This window comes from Chionomys nivalis, chromosome 18 (genome assembly GCF_950005125.1).
Source record: "Chionomys nivalis chromosome 18, mChiNiv1.1, whole genome shotgun sequence".
In the NCBI taxonomy this organism is placed as follows: domain Eukaryota; kingdom Metazoa; phylum Chordata; class Mammalia; order Rodentia; family Cricetidae; genus Chionomys; species Chionomys nivalis.
The window spans coordinates 37,727,706-37,748,696 of NC_080103.1; the positions used below are offsets into that span (position 1 = coordinate 37,727,706).

Below are 20,991 nucleotides of genomic sequence, written 5' to 3' on the forward strand. Positions count from 1 at the left end.
TATATACTACCTATCAGCTGGGGTATCTGTCTTAAGACTCATTTAATTTTTAGATTCTCTCTCTCTCTTTCTCTCTGTCTCTGTCTCTGTCTCTGTCTCTCTGTCTCTCTCTCTCTCTGCAATACTGAGGATCAAACCCAGGATCTCCAGCATGCTGATAAAACACTCTACCATGGAGGTATATATCTCTAGCCTGCAGTGAATTTTAAAACGAGGGCAGACACTTGTGTGTAATCTGCCTCTTCCTATGAGCTTCAGATCTGGACATGCTTCCCATGTCCTCCACAGAGACCTGTGAGTCCAGGATTAAAGACATACCAGGGGCACAGTCCATTAGTATTGGTTCACAGTCCTTCCACAGAAGTGAGGTACAAGTAGAGAGTGAGTTCGAGTAGAAATAAGGACATAGAGGATTTGACTTGCTTCAGGAGGAAAAAAAAAGTGGGTGTGTGTGGTGGGGGAGGGGACAGAATTGCATTTAAAGGTATCCTGCTTTAAAAAAAAAAGAGTAAAATTACAAAATTCATCACCTGTCATTGGTAAATCAACATAAAAGGCATTACAAACAAGATTTAGCTTGGACAATGCTGACAAAATTTCTCTGAGTTATCCATGTATAAATACGTAAATATGCACACTACTTTTGCAGCAACAGCTTCTGAAAGAGGCAAGACTTCTTTGAAGCCCTTGTAGCCACGTTCCTTTCCATTCCAGCTGTAATTACCAGGACTCTCAAAAGCTGCCACAGCTAGGTCACTTTCACCCCAGCCTCCTTTCTAAGGCTGTCCCAGAGGTGGAAATGAGGTAGATCTGCCTCGGCCCTGATGCTTTTCCATTAATTCACTTCTGGTTGGAAACTGTGGCAGGTCTTCTACTTCAGTGCCGTCAGCCATTTCTATCACCTCATCCAGAAAAAAAGTCTTTCTTATGACTGCAACTCAGGAAGAGGTGGTTGGCCAAGACCATGGATAGGGAGAGCAACTGGTCCAGGTTTTATCGGGTGGGTCTTGTCGTCATGCCGATGGAGCAGGATGAACTCTATGCACGGTCTCCTGCTTTGGCTCTCTGAGTAGCAGCAGAATTGCTAAGCTAGGAACTGAAAACCAGCTCCTTCGCTGCATAGTTGCGTCAGCACCCACTTGCCCTCATGGTTCTTGCTGACACTGGCACCGAGGGTCACACCAGCCCCTTCCTTACGTCTTGATTCTGTACGTCAAGCTACAAACTCCCTCACTTTCAGTAACTTTAATGAAAATACACTTCGTTTATGGATTAAATAGTACAAATCTAAGTGATATTTCCTCATCTTGAAGTCTTTCAGAACTCTTTTTCTTCTTTGAGTCATGGTGGGTTGGGTTTTTTTGTTTGTTTTGTTTTGTCTTGTTTTTTTCTGGGGCTGGGCAAGCAAGCCAATATTAAAAAAACAGATGAGGAAAACTACAAACTATTGTGTCCTGGGAATCTGGTGCACCAGGCTTTCCTTTGATGGACTGCTGATTGTTTACAGTTTGTGAGGGCAGTTGCCAGGTAAGGACGAATGTTCAGTCACCAGTGGCCAGGACCTGGATGTTCACCCGCTTCTCCAGAACAACCTGTGTGGCTACATATGAGAAAGCTCCCTCCTGAAAAACTTAGGGCTTACTCTGCTCCACAAAGCAAGGTGAAGAAGAACATATTCATACCCACTACTCCATAGCTGACACTTTTCTCAAATGTGAACATTTTGTCTTGGGCACATGTACCCATGAGGGAGAAAGGGAGGAGGGAGGGGCGATAGATCAGACCTACATCTATAACACAAATATTTCTGAATTGTTGATTATTTCTTAAATTTATTTATGTTGATTTTTATATGTAGAAATTCTTGATTTTTTATGTCATAGCTGACAATATTCTCATTCTTCTAAGACTATGAAAAACTGTCTCCATGGCTTAGTAAAATATTTTCTTTCACTATTTCATTCTTCATATTTGAATCTTTTGGAGCATGGTGTAACACAATGCTCATTTTTCAAGATGGACCAGTTGTTCTATCATAAATTATGGATCCCTACATATCTATGTTATTTTGGTCATATACTCAATCCTCATTACATCCTCATTATATGTCCCAGTTTATTCTCTCTCTCTCTCTCTCTCTCTCTCTCTCTCTCTCTCTCTCTCTCTCTCTCCCTCTCTCTCTCTCTCTCTCTCTCTCTCTGGAATGGCAACCAGAGGAAAAGGTGAAATAACATTCAAGTGATTTTTCACCTAATCTGAGACATGAGGACACTGAAGTACTTTCCATCTGTAGGTGTGGAGCAGTAAGTCTAGCTGTAAATATTTATCAATCTTAAACTTTTGCGACTATTGAGGAATCTATAACCTTTTATCCCTTGGGTGATTTTTCTGCATAGTTCTTGTTTTTCTTCCTAAGAAAGGTATTCTTTTCTCTTTTTCTTTTTTTAAATTGTTTTTATTGAGCTATAAATTTTTCTCTGCTCCCCTCCGTGCCTCTACCCTCTCCTCTACCCTCTCCCATGCTCCCCATGCTCCCAATTTACTCAGGAGATCTTGTCATTTTCTACTTCCCATGTACATTAGATCCATGTATGTCTCTCTTAGGGTTCTCATTGTTGCCTAGGTTCTCTGGGATTGTGAACTGTAGGCTGGTTTTTCTTTGATTTATGTCTAAAAGCCATTTATGAGTGAGTACATATGGTATTTGTTTTTCTGGATCTGGGTTACCTCACTCAATATAATGTTTTCTAGATCCATCCATTTGCCCACAAATTTCAAGATGTCGTTATTTTTTTCTGCTATGTAGTACTCCATTGTGTAAATGCACTACATTTTTCCTTATCCATTCTTCAGATAGAGGGGCATTTAGATTTTTCCAGGTTATGTCTATGACAAATAATGCTGCTATGAACCTGTTCTTGTAGTATGATTGAGCATCCATTGGGTATATACCCAAAAGTGGTATTTCTGGGTCTTGAGGTAGATTGTTTCCTAATTTTCTGAGAAATCACCTTACTGATATCCAAAGTGGCTGTACCAGATTGCATTCCTACCAGCAATGCAGGAGTGTTCCCTTTACCCCACAACCTCTCCAACATAAGTTGTCATCAGTGTTTTTGATCTTGGCCATTCTTACAGGTGTAAGATGGAATCTCAGAGTTGTTTTGATTTGCATTTATCTAAAGGCTAAGGATGTTGAGCATTTCCTCGAGTGTATAAAGGTATTCTTATTCATAGAAAAGTTCAATGCTTTTAAGGAAGAAGAAAGGAGAGATGATGAAATGACAAGGAAAGAAAGAAAATGTTCAGTGACGCATCTGACATCTTGATTGTCAGACAACAGTTCAGAATTTCAGATAAACCATTGCTATTAACAATTGTTTCCTTCCTGTCTTCAATGACCATGACTTGAGCAGGAGGAAGACATCAACAATGTTACTACCATTGTCAGTGATGAGAACCATGACTAGGAGACACATCAAGGGGTGTGGCGTTTTGAGGTATCCTCTGGTCAACACTCTGGTCCCCTTCACCCCCTGGAAGTTGCATCTCCAAATCCAATTTTCCTGGTGTGCTCAGAACAGTTCCACTCACTGCGGTCAGCTCTTCCCAACTTCTATTTTCATGACTTTTTTTCAGTGTTCTACGTCCCTGGAAACCTCACAAACACTTATTAGATTATATCTCATCATAAGCCTTGGCTGGTATACTACGGCTGAGGAAAATATTGGCTAGTGAATTGAGACGTACAGAGTTCCTGTCGAGGGATCCAGACACAACCCTTCTTCACTGTCATGTGAATTACGTGGAGCTGGAGGCCGCTGGAAAGCAATAGATTCAGGAAGAATCCTGTTCGTTCTATCCCACTAGAGACAGAACATGAGTTCCCCATTGCAAAGCGTCCCTCAGGTTCCCCAGAAGACAGAGAGACGCTTACCCCAAGAAAAAGGCATCTCCCAAAGGAGCCTGCCCAAGCAGCCTTTGCTGAAATTTTTCTACCAGACTCTTTGCCTCTCTCACTCTGCAGTGTTACTCAGAGCCAGGCCCTGTCCGTTTGTTAAAGGTCACATCAATTCCTAAGTTTAACCTCTTCGGCCTGTACTTTCTTAAGCTCATGACAGGAAACGTGTGGACCTTTTCTTCTGCTCTCCTATCAGTTAAGTTTGTAGGCTCTTCCAGTAAACCCAAAGGGATAGAGGGTCTGCTTTCTCCCTGCCCCTCACAATCCCCACAGCATTATTCTGTTAAGGAATACTTCCCTTCATCTCTCTGGGCTTTGGGCATTAATCCTAAGCACTAGATATCCCGAGAGGCTGCCAAGAAAAATAAACATTTCCAAGGAGTTCCGAGCTGGCATTCTGAATACAGGGGATATTGCCTCTTTTATATGTTTACTTTTATTGGTTTTGAATCAGGATAGCCTAGGCCAACGGATAACTTGTGATCCCTCTGCCTCAATCTCCCACATTTAACCCATAAAGACTTTAAACACACATTTTGTCCCTTCCCTAATGTCAGATAATAGGCAAACGAGCAGACCTGGCTAAATAATGATCCTACAGCTGTGTGATCTTCGCTGAGTCTTTTAATCATTCTGGTCCCCATTCTTCAATGAGAGAGGAGGTCATGTGGGGCCTGTCTACTCTGCAAATGACCGTCACACTAATGAGCTCTGGGCATCTAGCTGTAGCACGGGAGAAGACAGGAGAGGAACAAAGCATGATCAGACGCTGAGTTTTCAATATTTAAAGGGCCAGGCATTATACACAGTATTTTGCGTGATATATACATTGCCATAGTTCATACATGTATATTCTTTACCCATATTCATGAAAACAGGGATATCCTGGCTAACTTTATAGCTAGCTTTTGAATATTTCCCTTTTTGATTTCTAATTAAAATGTATATTTAAAAAGATGCACAGTAAGCATTCTCTAAATTCATTTAGAACTATTTTTCGTTTTTGAAAAGTGGCATTTTTTAACTAAAAAACAAAGCACTATGATGAAATATCTTTAGACAATGCCATGTATTGTACGTATCTTAGGTATTCAAAAAATTCACAATATTTGAAAGGTTCTGAGGAATCCAGAAGCAAAGCCACCTACTCCACTTTAACATACTTTTTCCAGATTTATTGAAGCACAGCAATCTAATTTTTTGACCATTCACCTTTGAATATCTCATGAACCTCTGGTATCCACATAATACAGTTTTGGGGAAATCTGACAGATGATTTGAAGTGAGCCCCCACCTTTCCTATGCAGTAAGCATAAACCACCTTCCTGCCATGTATTTCTACTCTCCCATTCCTTCCTAAAGGTTTTCCCAAACCCCTGGAAAATGCAGCAGAACCGATGCTGCTGTGCCGGAGGATGAGAGAGAGGCAGGGACACTTCTGGCAAACTGCACGGCCGGCATGTTATGATCATGAAAGACTGTAGCTAATTTTAGGCACAAAATCTCTTCTGAATTGCACCCTAAGGGTCTCAAAGGTGCAGAGAAATCAAACTGACAAGAGGCAGACATAATTGACCTCAGGGTGGGAGTCAGCTTGCCTTCAGCAAAACAGTGAAATGTATCTTGAAAACAGCAATTATCCGTTGCCATTGGGTTATCTGCAATCCATGAAGAACATAGTGTGTCATATTCTGTATAAAAATTAAACTCTATTCATGGATGTGTTATCATTTCAGTGACTTTTGAGAACAAAATGTGAGGAATTAAAAATCTATCTTGTTAAAGAAGATATCCACATGAGATGACATTTGCATAGGTTACAATGTCCCATGTTCCTGTGCCATTATTAAAAACAGCCAATGACTTGAAAGTTTTGTGAAAACTGAATCCACAATTTGAGAATAACAGCCAAAATGCATAGTATATACATATACCAAAGTGTCTCAGTGTCAGTACGCAATGTCACTTGTCCATTTAAGTTAAATGAGTAAAATACGGCCAAAACTTCCATGTGCACATATTCTGTGACAAAAGAAATACTCATTTCTCCAAAGCCAGGGGAGTCCTGTCCAGTTTTTTAAGTATCCAACCTGAACAGGCTTCCAACAGTGGGAAACCCAGAGATGTCTCTGCACACAAAAGGACTGGAGCAAAGGAGATGTTCTTGGAGCATTGGTTGAACACACAGCATGCCAGGAGCTCCGAGGAGAGAGAGAAGAAAGACTGAAAGAAGGAAGGAAGGAATGTAAAGCGCACAGATTTGTCAGTCAGAGAGACCCCAGGCGCAGGGACAAGGCACAGCTCCAGCGCAGAGCCCTTAACCAGCACACCTGCTCGCCTGGCTTCCACCCCCAGCAGAATCTGTAAAACGTAAAAAGATGAGGATGTGGCGTGGTGGCAAAGGGCTCAGCCAGAACATGGGAAGCCCTGGGTTTCAGCCAAAGCATCGACCACAGTCATAAGACATCCTTGAAAGCTGAGCGTGGATTTGGGGGCTAGTACCACGAAGTACAAGAACATGAGGTAGTGTGTGTGTCATGTAAGTGTTTAGCTGCATCACAGTACCGGTCACTCTCAAACATCATCTTTTATATCACAAACAGAATTTCTGTTTGTCAATTTAAAAGACAGGGATGGCAAAAAGCCTTCAAAAAAAAAAGTGAAATCCCACCAAACACCAAAGCATATTAAGTCTGAAAAAAAAAAATCTTTGCACAATCTAACTTAGGGAAAACTAATGTCAACATAACCATGATTAAGAAAGACACCAGTGTGCACAAGCATGTAGAGAAAACACTGAAATCATTGCATGTGAGGGACAGAAGGACAAATACTGCTTCTGGAAGCCTGGGATGTCATGAGCAAAATTAATGCATGTTTCCCTTTCTTTGATGTAAGTTTATTGAGATATAATTGATAGACAGTGACTCGCATATATTTAATGCACAATTTGATGAATCTTAATACATGAAGATGCTCAGAAGCCATCACGAAAGTAAATAATGACCACATCCATCATACCCCAAAGTTTCCTCACTCCTCCCCTTTGTAGCCTGCCCCTGCCTAATCCTATCCCTGTTCCCAGACACACAGCCGCAAGTATAATGGGAGTCGGTCATCTATGCTCTTGTGTATGTCAGTAATTTACCCCTTCCTGTCTATCTCTTCACCAGCTAGTAGACATATACCAATCTCTATCGGGATTCACACTTTAATTTCGTTATAAAGGAATGACTGGGTAGGATAAATGTATGTCCAACTTGGTACAAATAAGTAAAAGGAAGAAAGAAAAACAGACAAATAGAGCCACTGAATCTTGACTCCAAACGGTAGGAGGAGCGTGAGTGAAGACTGCATTAGTGGTGGAGAATATTCCTAGCGCATCTCTGGAGACAGGCTGGAGCCATCATGCCATGGTTCCAAAATGCCCAGCAGCAGAACTCTGGGCAAGCTAGATATGGGGGCATAGGCTGAGGTGGGCTGGCACAGGATGATTGCAGCGAGTCTGAATTGAGCCTGAGACATATATATACCAATCTCTGTCTGGATTCACACTTTAATTTCAGGAAAGCACAAGCTAGTAGGGAATGTAGCTCCACTGGAAGAATACTTGCCTAGAATACCGCAAGCCTTGGATTCCCTTCCCAGCTCTGCAAAAATCAGATGTAGTGGCACGTACCTCGAGTCCCAGCCCTGAGGAGGTGGAAACAGGAGGACCAGAAGCTCAAGGTCATCCGTGGACTCTAGCAAGTTTGGAACCATCCCGAATGTGCCTCCAAAAGCAGAAATTAGAAATGCATACATACACAAAGTATTGTTTGCCTCCTCAGCAAGAGCACATGGCTATTGTGAAACCTTTTCTCTCCCATCAGAATTGTGGCTACCTTTTCATTTTGGTTACTCGGCAAAATTTTGCACTAGTCTGGTGAAAAGCTGTCACTTGTACAAAAAGTCTAACCTTCGTGGCACTCACAATTAGATACACATTACCTTTCCTTTCACCTAAATAACTGTGATGTGTATTGAACATCCCCTTTAAAACTCCTGCTGAAGTTCAATTGACCTCGGGCTTCCTGCCCTCCAGAGACAGAAGTCAATAGATTCCTGTTTATTATAAATCACCGGGTGAACACAGAACAAACCAAGACAGATTCTAATGAGGTTCTAATAAATTAAGGTAAGTGGAAGAAGACTTAAACTTTGGAGCAAGATGTGCACGTTAGCTGCTGACATGTGACTAAAGAACGGAGTCCCAGCCAGTCAAGAACTGTCTCTTTAGATAGATACTTTCAACCCATTCCCATCCTTGAATCTGGGAACTGGAGATGGCTACAAGCTGAACCATCTCCAGTAAAAACACTCTAGAAACTTTTATACACTCCTCTAGGCCAGACCTCTCAACCCAACCTTTCTTCTTCCCACTGACTTCGTAGCCCCTTGCTGCATTCTCAGAGTCCTCGCTGGAGGGTGTTGAGCAGAAGATAGAATGACAACCGTGTGTAGTAAGAAATGAGTCATCTACTTAATTATCCTTCAGCCATTATCCCGTAAGAGATCCGTAGGGTCACTAGAATAAGCACTGAAGTTCATGAAGGCCACCTTATCACACAGTCTTGGTGTGGAGAAAGCAAAGTTGTCACTGCTTTAAGACCCACTTGTTGAAACATTGAGACTGTGCCCAGCAGGCATGCGACAGCCATCATATAGTGAGAGGATGTATGAGCCACGCCGTCTCAATGATGTTTCCTCAATTTCTACATATTTTTTTGACATAGCACCTTTATTCTTGGAGCTGTTGTTGGCCAGCACATCACTGGAAACTGCTGTGCAGATTGAGTTCGGTTCAGGAAGACCTGGCAAGGGTAGTGCCATGATCCAACCCTTATCCTAAATGGAGCCTCTTCCCCCCTTGGTCATTATAGCTCTGTTCTGGAATTTGAGTCACCTTCAGCTTCCTACATGGATACTGTCATTTCCTGGTGTTAGAACAGATTATAGGAAATAACCTACTTGGAACATACTACATCTCTGAAAAAATGGTTCAGTGCTTCATGTTTGAAAGCTGGGCAACAGACAAGCATACTATAATTGCTTAAGACAGACAAAAACGATTTTAATCTGGGCAATGCTCTGGGATTAAGAGCATTGACTTCTCTTGCAGAGGACCTGGGTTCAGTTCCTAGAACCCACGTATTGGTTCACACCCATCTGTAACTCCAGGGATGTCAACCTAGTATGATCAAAACAGATCCAGCCATGGACCACAGCACCTAAAAACCCTGAAGTTGCCAACAAAGAGGAAGTTAGGAGACTGTGTATGCCAGATCCCTGTAGTTTGCCACAGCACACGTCAAGTGAAAAGCAAACTTACAAGGTTGAACACAACGCAGTCTTATCTGTTAGCAACATTTACTGAAAACTGCTATACCTACCTGCTACTTACAGTGCTATTATTCTTCTAGCAATTTTTTTTTCGCATCTGATATTTCAAAAATCTGAAATGCAGGCTGGAGAGATGGCTCAGTGGTTAAGAGCACTGATTGCTCTTCCAGAGGTCCTGAGTTCAATTCCCAGCATCCACATGGTGGCTCACAACCACGTGTAATGAGTTCTGGCCTACAGGGGCACATGAAGGCAGAACACTAAATACATAATAAAAAATAAACTTTTAAGAAAAAATCTGCAATGCGGGTAATGTGCAGCAGTGAAACTCCTCCAAAGCAAGCACTCTGCTGCTTCCCTCTGTAAGAATGTCCCCAGCAAGTTATCTGTTCCCATCACACGGAACGAAGAGCATGTGAGATGTGCTGGTGGCTCTGTGAATGGAATCAACAGTGCTTTACCACAGTCAAAAGCCATTTCTGCGTGTGTGCTTCTTGTGCCTCAGCCAAGGTCCCTGACTTGGGAAACTTGAGGCGAGAGTCTCTACTTTCTGCTATTCTGTAGATTGCACAGTTGGCCAGTTTCAAGAGCATGCATGTTGCCAAAACAAAAAACAAAAACAGCAACAACAAAAAATATGGCTTTGTAGAAATTCCTATTTCAAGAGCTTTGGGTTCTGTAAGCTTCAGTTTTTCAGATGAATGCTGTATGTGTTAAATCCTCAAATGGACTTAACATACACAGGCATGACTGACTGCAAGAAGAGCCTATGTTTTCCTAAACATAGTATGCAGTCCAATTAGTCAGAGAAGCTAAGGAGTTTGGCAGGCTCTCATGAATCTTGACCCCTGGTGATCCTATTAGCCCAAACCAGAGAACATCTCTTCGGTCACATCCTTGTACCTCTAGGCTTCCGCCTGACTTTCAAAGGAAGAGCTGTGGTTCTTGACCTGAACGTCTAAGGTATGCATCTAGACTGCTCAATTAGATGTGGATATTGTCCCTTTCCACTATTCCCATCAAGGAAGTGCTTCTAAAGCAACCAGGTCCGTGGTAGAGCTATGCACCCATAGGTCGTCAGATGAGAACTGCTTTATAGATACAGCTAATAAACGCTGCCCAATCAAAACTTAAGCTCATATCTTTCTGAAAAGACACAGGAGGGATCCGCTGCCATGAGTGACTTGCCTGGTGCTCTCGGTGACTACTTCTCACCCATCAGAAGTTGACTTGAGAGAAACGGGGAGAAGAAAACACTTCAAGCTGGCATGCTTAATATGTTAGCTCAGGTGGGTGTTGTGGGGAGCTCGATTGTAATGCAAATCTCTTAGGTGTCAGACTCAAACACAAGTTTGCTAACATAGTCAACTGATTAATACCTAGAAGAGAATCTCAGCTGAAGTGGTTTAAGGGCGGAATAATATTACCAAGTACATTTTAAGGGAGCCCCTTAAACAAATACAGTTGACATGCTAGAGAATCCATGCACCTCTACCTTCATATCAGCAGGCACAGCAACACAGCTCAGTTCGAGCAGCAGCAGCAACAGCAACATTATTTTTAAAGAGCAAGCCATATGACAACTTACTCTTTTATGGAGAGATGGCTCCATAGTTAAGAGCACTGACTGCTCTTGCAGAAGACCTGGGATCAGTTCCCAGCACCAACACGGTGACCCACTGGCACCTGGCAGTCTCTAATTCCAGGAGACCTGACATTCTCTTCCGTCTTCTACAGGCCTCGGGGATGTACATGGCGCACATACATACAAGCAAAGCACTTCTATCCATGAAATAAAAAGAACAGTTTTTAAAAGTTTAATTAAATAGAACTGGGCAGTGGCAGCACATGCCTTCAATCCCAACACCTCAGGAGGCAGAGGCAGGCAGGTCTCTGAATTCCAGACCAGCCTGGTCTACAGAGCTAATAGTATATGCTAAAGCTACAGATAGAAACCCTGTCTCAAAAAATAAAAAGAACTCTCCTCTCAAAGGAGTCTTTCAAATGAGCCACAGCCTTTATAGCCTTGAACGTATAATGAGTAAGATCCAGCCAATTACCCAGATGCCCACAAAGAACATTTCCTACTGCTTATATGCAAAATACATGCTTTCATTTAATGACACTACTCCTTCTAAAAAACATGCCTCACTCCTAGATTTGCCTAGACTTTTGTGAATTTTTAAAATATTGTTTTTTTATTCCTTTATGAATACCCTCTATTTTTCCTTTTCTTCTAAGGATATTATTTGTTTCCTTTCTTACTTAATTCTTTGTGGTTGCCTAGAGTCTACAGTTACTTTATATTTGCATAAACTATAATAATCTGCAATCAATTCTAGTATCATGTCTGGTTATTCTACCATATATCATCTATTAGATTAAATAAGGAATCTAAAGAGAATGAGAAAAAAATGAGGAATACAATTTTAGAAGAATCACAGAATTTAGTCTCCTGATTTTACTGTAAAACCCATGAAAGTGAGGCAGCCTTTCAGACTGAGTAGCCTTGAGCTTTCACTCTCATTCTTGTTCATGTCAGATGTATATCAGGCTTTAGTTATTGTTGTTTCACTAGTCCAGCAATTTAAACAGCTTGGCATATTAGAGCACCATAGTCTGGATTAGTTGTACAGACAAATGAAAAATGTTTAATTCTCAGAGTTCTAAATGCTTCCCTGGTGCTGGGCCATTTGGCAAAGATTTTGTCTAAGTACAGAAATCCAGGTACTCAGACACCAGTGCACCTGTGATCCAAAGGGCAAAATCTATTGCTTAGAAATTCACTGGAGCTTGTCATCATGAATTTGATGTTAGCTTTACAATCATACAGAATGAAACAATTATGGAGTCATTGTGACTTTCAACTAGGTTTCAAAGGACAGCCAGAGAAGGTAACACAGGATAAACATTGACATTCCATAGCAAGAAGAAGAATGGAGATGTGAGGGTAAAGGTGAACACACCCTGTAGAGATGACAAGAATGTGGTACATTTGCTAAAGAAATTTTTTTTTAAAATCAAGAAAAACCGTCTCACAAGTGGGGCCACCAATGGAAGGGGCTTCCAAATCATGTGAACTCCACACTATAAAAACATAATGCAGAAAATGAATATGGAAATAGTTTGAATGCTGTCCCCACTGAAAAAAAAAAGAAAAAGAAAAAAAAAGTTCAACTATAATGTCTGAGGGGTGGGCATTGGGATATTCACTACAAAACCATTTTAGTTTTCCATATTGTTATTCATAACAAAATTGTTATGAGGTTGAAGGAAAACTCAAGCTGTATAAGAGGGTTAGTCATTGAGCTCAGTTTATCACGTCCTACACATGACTAGCGACATCGCTGGTATAGATCTCACCTAGATTCAGATGGCCCAAATGTTCTATTTAAGGTAGGCGCAACAGCTCACTCCTGACCACTTTAACAGCAAACACCAAGCAACTTAAACATAGGTGACAGAATCATGAAGTTGTAGTATTCTGTAAAATGGGCTCAGGACAGAGAGGATCTACAGCTCATAACAATACACTCATATAATTTATGGATAGCTAAAAAGGGGGAACTCCAGATCTCTGAGCACAAAGCAATGGCAAGAAAATGGAAATGTGAATTATCTAGATTTAATCAACACAGAGAGAACACACATATGAAAATGTCATACTGTATCTTACAAGTGCACGTAACTGCTACAGTCTAATTATGCAAATGACCTTTATTTGATCACGGCATGCTGTGTACACATACCAAATTATCATAAGGTACCCCATAAATGTGTACAAATCAAAACTAACAAGACTGCACGCAAGTCCACTGATAGAGCATGTGCCTTGTATGTGTGGAGTCTTGGAGGTAATTTCCAGCAATAAAAACAAGCAACAATGAAGGAACCCCAGTGGCAAAAAGACCATAGTTAACCTCCTGTTATCAAGTGACTGTCTTAAAAGTCACTTTTAGCCTGCCAGATTTATCCAGATTCCTTTATACAGAATGCTGGAGAGACGTATAAATTTTATAACTGTCCACTAACATCACTGGACAGATCTACAGGGAAACACAGGGTTGTCAAGTGACAAGCTGCAAGCACATGCACTTTCTGAGGTGTGTGTTAAATCAGTTAAGTGCTGGGGATTGCAAGGAAAGAGGGCCGGCCGCTTGCTTTGCTCATGAAATCAGTCTCCACCTCAGCAAGCTGCCTTTTGTGCTCATCAGGACGTGGAGAAAGAAAAGCAAGCAGAAGACGCACTCTAAAGGGGATCAATTCTTCTTCAGCTCATACTTGGTCCTGTAGCATTAGAAACCTGCAGACTCAAGAAAGAGAACTGACAACCATCTATATTTAAGATGCTACCAAGACAAATATTTTTGTAACTATGTAATTATTTTGAGTTATGTATGTATGAGAACATAAAAAGTCTTGTACCTTCAATAAAAAGAAATACACAACAATGTGAGAAAATGCATTCATTATATTCAGAAATGCATGATAGTTTAAAATTCAGCATAAGGCTAGAGAAATGGCTTGGTAGCTAAGAGCACTTGCTGCTCTTCCAGAGGTTCTGAGTTCAATTCCCAGCAACCACATGGTGGCTCACAACCATCTCTACTGAGATCTGGTGCCCTCTTCTGGCGTGTGGGCATACATGGAGGCAGCATGTTGTATACATAAGAAATAAATTAACTCAAGAACAATGGCAATGGGTTTTTGATCCTACTGCACGTACTGGCTTTGTGGGAGCCTAGGCAGTTTGGATGCTCACCTTACTAGACCTGGATGGAGGTGGGTGGTCCTTGGACTTCCCACAGGGCAGGGAACCCGGATTACTCTTAGGGATGATGAGGGAGGGGGACTTGATGGGGGAGGGGAAGGGAAATGGGAGGTGGTGGCGGGGAGAAGGCAGAAATCTTTAATAAATAAATAAAAAATAAAAAAATAAAGAAAAAAAGAGAGAGAGAGAGAGAGCCAGGCATAGTGACCTATGACATTACTTCCAGCACTCAGGCAGAAGCAGATGCCTGTGAGTTTGAATACAACATGATCTACCCAAGTTCTAGGCCAATCAAATTTACACAGTAAAACTGCATATGGGGGGGAAGGGGGGGGGACTAATTGTCTGCAGAGTCAAGAGTAAATCCACAGGAATGGGCACATTCTATGTGACCAGACCACCCTCTCTCTAATGAAAAAAAAAAAAAATCCAAGGACTAATGAAATACATAGGTGTTAACGCATTTTCAAATTGCTTAAATTACAGTCCCAAAAGAATTAGGTACTGGGAATATTTTATACATCTGGAAATAACCTATATGTCTATCCATAAGTGAATAGATACACCAAACAGAATACACACACACACAAAATGAGACATAACGCGGCCTTTAAAGGAAAGAAAGTGATTACATGGCTCTAACCTCCATGAGCCATGCCACAGAAACGACAGGAAGGATGGTGGATGCCAGGGTATGGTAGGTCAAGAACTGAGAGTCTTTTGCTGTTTCAAGGGTCAAAGTTGGGATGTTGCAAAACTTGTAGACACGGGTGGGAGGGTGGCTGCTTAGCATTGGGAGTGTAACTTTTTATGTTGTCTTGGGTTTTGCTGTTGTTGGTTTGTTTGCTTTTGAGACAGGATTTTGCTGTAATCTACATTGATCTCAAATCTCTTAAACTGGGGTAACAGGCATGTGTCACTGTTTCTGTAAGAATATATTTGAGCCACTAAACTTTACATTGAAAATGGCTAAAACTATAAATTTTACATTAACTGTATCTTACTGTGGTTAAAAAAAAAATAATGATATTATATTAAAAATCAAGATTAAGGGTTCTGTTGTTGTTAGCCTGGTGGTAGTGGTGCACACCTTCAATCCCAGTACTCGGGAGGCAGAGGCTGGTGGGTCTCGGTGAGTTTTAGGCCAACCTGGTTTACAGAATGAGCTCCAGGATAGTTAAGGCTGTACACAGAGAAACCTTGTCTCAGGAAAAGAAGAAAAAATCATTTATTTTAATTTATTGTTTTTGTTGTTGTTGCGGGGGGTTGTCCAGGAGTGGTAGTTTCAAGACAGGATCTCACTGTATAGCTCCAGATGTCCTGGCACCGACTATGTAGACCAGGCTGACCTTGAACTCACAGAGATCTGCCTGCTTCTGCCTCCCAAGTGCTGAAATTAAAAACCACTAACCCAGAAAATGTTTTTAAAACATTTTTAGATCAGAGTAAAACAAACTGGCTTTTAGAGACTAGGTATTTTTCTCAGAATCTTATGAATAAAATCAGTGCACCTGTGTTTATTAGATATTTAAAGAGGAGCAGTACAAACAGATGTTATAAATCATCACAGTATTGTACCCCATGACCCAATGCACGCACGCACGTACACACACACCACACACACACAAAGCACTCATTCCACCACTAAGCTCCCCTCCTTGGCCTTCAAATTTACATTAAAAGTTCTTATTTCAAAATTTGTGTGAAACACTTCTCCAGCTGAATTTTTCAACGTATGTCTAACTAGTTTGAATCTTATTGGGCTTTGCTATTGTTGATTTCAACACCATCCTTTAAGAAAACAGGAAGCTGGGTGATGGTGGTGCACACTTTAAATCCCAGCACTCTGGAGGCAGAGGCAGGTAGATCTCTGTGAGTTCTGAGGCCAGCCTGGTCTACAGAGTTCCAGGACAGCCACAGACCTGTTATACAGAGAAACCCTATCTCAAAATTACAAACAAAAGAAGGAGGAGGAGGCAAGAAAACAGAAAAGTTTTCATAAAAAAAAAGCAATTGAAAAATATTTTCTGTGCTAAAAAAGGGTCAAGTACCTTATTGTTGGCTCATTGATTCTTTAAAGATTACAATAAAAATGAAAGGAAGGTATGGTATATTTTATTTAATTCATACTTATATTTATTCCTTTTGTAAAAATCAGAAAGCATTTTACTAATTGTGAGCTATTCTTTAGGAAGGCCAAACTTGCTGTCCGTTCAGGAAAGGAAAGCCAGCTGCATGACCCTGCTTCTTCATCTTCTGAACTAAACACATCCCAACCAGAGCTCGCATGAGTGCATGTGAGACCACATGCAACACAAACTCTAAGGCAGTCTATGAAGTAGCAACAAAAATAATTTTATGCTTGGGAGTCACCACAGCATAAGGAATTGTAATAAAGGGCCGCAGCATTAGGAAGTTTGAGAACCACTGCCTTAAGAATAGAAGATGACTAAGACCCCCTACACACACACACACACACACGTACACTTTCAAGGAATGAGTCCAGGAGGAAGAAAAGCTGTACTTAGATTTGTCTCTGTACTATGGACAGACTCTAAGAAATAGATTTAATACAAGTAGATAGAAAGTTTCACAGCAAAGCTGTTGACCCAAAACAGAGTTCTCTCTCCAAAGGAAACAGGAGGTGTTTTGTCATGAGCCAAATCTAAGTCACCATGGCCCAAAAATGCTAATGCAGGTTGCCCCACATGACGTGTCTCCCTATGGAAGTGATCATGGAAATTTTTATAATCACAGAACAAAAGAGCAGTCATAAATAATGCATTTGCCAAAGCCATTGGTGGGAACAGTAGATAATTGGGTTACAGGGAAACAAAAATAGTGTGCAAGTCCACGGCAGATTTCAGAGGTTGTCTGATGGCCTTCTTCACTTCTGGGTTTGTGGAAGGTAATGGTCTGTTAAGGATACAGTTCAGAAGCCGGGCGGTGGTGGCGCACGCCTTTGATCCCAGCACGTGGGAAGCAGAGACAGGTGGATCTCTGCACACACACACACACACCCACTCCACTTACACAAGTGGAACTGAAGAAAACCAAGATAATCTTGGCTTCTGAGATGTATCATTCCAACTCTTCACAATCAGGAAGCTCTCATCAAGCAATCCATCTTCTGATCTATCTATTATTTAGCTGGCTGATTTGGTTGGTTGGTTGGTTGGTTGAATTGTTGGTTGGTTGGTTTTAAAGACAGGGTTGCCATGTATTCCTGAACTTACAATGTACCCCAGGGCTTAGAACTTACTATGTGCCCCCAGGCTGGCATGTGATTCATAGTACTCCTCTTGCCTCAGTTTCCCCGGGACTGGGATTACAATCTGGGCCACCACACCTGGCACCGAAACTACAGTTAATCCATCCGAAGATGAAATAGTGATCCCCCTCATGGCAATTTCCCCATCTTTCGATAACTCTGCTTCCTTCCTCAGAACACCCACAGGCCACACCTACTCTCACTTCCTTCTTCCTGTTTGTACTTTTCCCAAGGCTAGGATGGGAGCTACACTGGAATGTAAGAGAAAAGAAAGAAATGGTTTCTACCGAGAATGAGTTCTCCATAGAACATTAACCAGATAAACTAATCAATTTATTAATCATTCTACACTACACTGCCGCCACCTCCAAAGAGAAACTAAGACATTCCTAAGGTCCAGGAGGAGGATGCACCTTCAATTCCTGACACCTCTGAGATGCTGCAAGCAGCTCCATTGTTGAGTATCTGGGGCAGAGGGGAGGGAGGGGCAGCACCCAGAGCTCTCTGCATCCTCTCTTTCTTGCCTTTTACTCTGTTTCCCTCTCCTCACAGACGTTTTTGCAATTCCCCTGCACACTGGAGTACCGAGTAGCATGCCAAGTTTAGATTAGCATTTGATGTTGTTGTTTCTCCCGTACCTCCAGGTCTCTAAATTGGACACAGGGAAGCAGCAGGCCACCTTTTAATGGGAGACGTTTCTCTTGCTAAATTTGTATTGCTTTCCAGTTTAAGCCCTTGCCATTGTGTTCCCACAAATGACACAATTTAACAGTGCAGGGGCGGATTCACTGGAGACTGAGCTGGTTCATGAAAATATTCATAAGAGAGGTGTGTCATTTTCCCTCTGCACTACCCACTGCTCCCAATTTAGAAAGACAAACTCTCGGCAGATGGGGCTCCTGGCCTCCTTCCAATACGTGATTTGAATTGTTTTTCAGACATCACAAATCAAGAGGCTGACTGAGGCTGCGAATAACTTTTTCTGTTGTAGAGACTCAAGCGACATGTTGGGGTGAGGCAGGGCGTGTGTTATTTTGCCTCTTAATGGCCTGTCAAAGAATGGGAGCTGGTGAAGCGAGCTGTTCGGGGGCTCCTCGGATTGCGGTCAGGTTCTTCTCATTTCCACTTATCTCTCCAGTCAGATGGACAGGGGCTGACCCCTAACAATAGCGCAGTGGCCCGGAAGAAATCAGCTTCTCCTTTCAGTCCAGTTCCTTAATGGTGAACCACCGACATTACATAGCCCCTCATCCAAACCATGACTATTTGGACAGAAGGAACAATGGCCAGCAGTGGGCCCCAATCTGCACTACTGAACATGTTAATCAACGTCCTTGGGGACGGCGCAAGGAACACGCTCATTAAGTTTACATGAGACGCTGGCTCAGAAGAGGCAAGGGCAGCCTCTGAGGAAATGGGATCAGCTCGCTGTGGCCACATCCAGCTGGATCCTTTGTCAACAGCAGGGTGACAAAACCTCAGTTTAAGGAAAACAAGGGCCACATCACCAGGGAGGAGAGACGCCATTTTGTCATTTCTGGGGCACAACAAGGTCTCAGGAATTAAAATGCCTCCAGTAAAAAAACTATGGGGGATATGAAGATGAACCACCCCACAAGAGCCCTGATGAAGCATGTACCCAGCAAATAGAAAAAAGGTTCCTTTTGCTAAAATGCTTGGACTCCAGTGAATGAAATACTGACACCTCCACCTTCTCTCTGTGCCTGTCTTCTTTCCTTAGGCTGACGACACAGAGACGCATCGTCCTTAGTCTCTCGAGTCACCCAGAACAGCAGGACAGACTTCTCATCCCACATACTCAGGAAGTTATCCCTAGTACCTGGGGTCACAGCCTAACATAGAAGTGATTAGCTTGTAAGAGTCAGGTTAATGGACTTTGGAGCTATCTTCCAGAGTGAGAGTTGAGACAACCCACATTTGGACCACGTCTGCTTAACTGGGCATAAGACCCCATGCCTCCTGCCTCATTTCTTCCTCTGGTTAAGCCTAAAGCTCACGAACCAGACCAATGACTCATTGTGATGATCACTTGCAAGTAAAGTCGATTGGACGAAAAGGTGTCCTGTGTGACACACCACAGCTCCCAATGCCACCAGGACTAATGAAGAAGCGGTATTGGAGAGGGCCGAGAGACAGAGGAGTGAGGAGGTTTTATATAATGCTTTGAAATATTATCCGTTGAGGACTCTTTTTTTTTCTTTTGAATGAAATAACTTAAGGTACCCTTCCTTAGCCATCCTCACATACAAGGTGCATTGTTTGAGCTCAGCCACCAAGTGGAATGGAATGTCCCTTTCTGGAGATTTTATTTCTTTTTATTTTATGTATATGGGTGTTCTGCCTGCATGTGTGTGTCTTAGTATCATGTGCACGCAGCATCAGAAGAGGATGCTGGGTCCTCTCGAACTAGATGTACAGATGACTATGAGCTGCCATGTATGTTCTGGGACTTGAACCCAGGTTCCCTGGGAGGAGAGGTAGAGCTCGTAGTCCCTGGATCATCTCTGACGCCCCCAATATTCTCATTGACTTCTTTCTTTTAGCTGTAATTTTGCATTCGTTTAACAAAATCTCCCATAGTCGTCTTTTCTTGTTTTGTCAGTCTGTTTGTTTGTTTATTTGTTTTGAGCCAGGATCTCTCTTCACAGTCCTGGCTGTCCAAGAACACTCTATGCAGAGCAGGCTGGCCTCAAACTCATAGAGATACACCTACCTCTGCCTCCCATGTGCTGAAAAAAAAGTATGCACCACTCCACCCGATTTCCAGTGCCTTTCTTGTTCTGTGTTTTTCTGAAAAGCTGGCCTGAAACATTTGAAGAAAGAAGCCACATGATAATAAAGTAAAATGAGATGGAATCTATATATGGACAGGTGAATATGTGTCTTTAATAGTATAATACAATATGTTGTTTATGTTTATGTCCTATAGTTTAGCAATTTAGCGAAAGAAAACAATATGGCAGGTGTTTGCCATTGAACAGTATTAGAATTAGATATGACAACCCTCATACCTTGGGAAGCTCCGCAGATATTATGAGTTGCTTCTTTGCCTTTTGGCTAAGTTCATTGCGGTATCTGAAGTACTACAAAGGGGTCAGCTATGAGAACTATAATATTTATCAAATATAAAAAAGGCTGCGGGGCTGAAGATGCAGCTCAGTGATGGAGTTAGGAACAAGGTTTAATGCTAGCACCGTGGCATAAAGGAATGGAGGGTTTAACTAAAAGAAACAGCTGTGATCCAGCTGCCCTTATTTACCAAGAACAAAACGAGAGCGCAGTATCTCCTTGCAAAGGCACCGTCTGGGTTACTTGGAAGAAGAGCACTCTGTAAGCAAGCTATCCTGGTCTTGAAAAGCCAGCCAGACGAGTTGTTCTCTTCTGTGCCATTCAGTTGGAATCCTGCTGTTCAGAGCATTGAATGCACACCGTTTCTCCCTCTTTCCCTTTCCCCTCCAATTCTTCCTTGTGACTCCTTTACCTTCAAACTTTCCCCCAAATCACCCACCTTACAACAGGATACAGCGTAAACATCGAAGTCCTTGGCCAAACCAACAACATTTCAGAAGTTAGCCTGGACTACAT

The 20,991-nt window shown here is 42.0% G+C and overlaps 1 protein-coding gene across 3 annotated transcripts in view; it reads right to left on the minus strand.

Annotated features, from left to right (window-relative positions):
* The window catches only part of Ank2 (ankyrin 2), a 532,749-nt gene that overhangs the window by 328,750 nt on the left and 183,008 nt on the right, over window positions 1–20,991 (minus strand). The window lies entirely within an intron of this gene.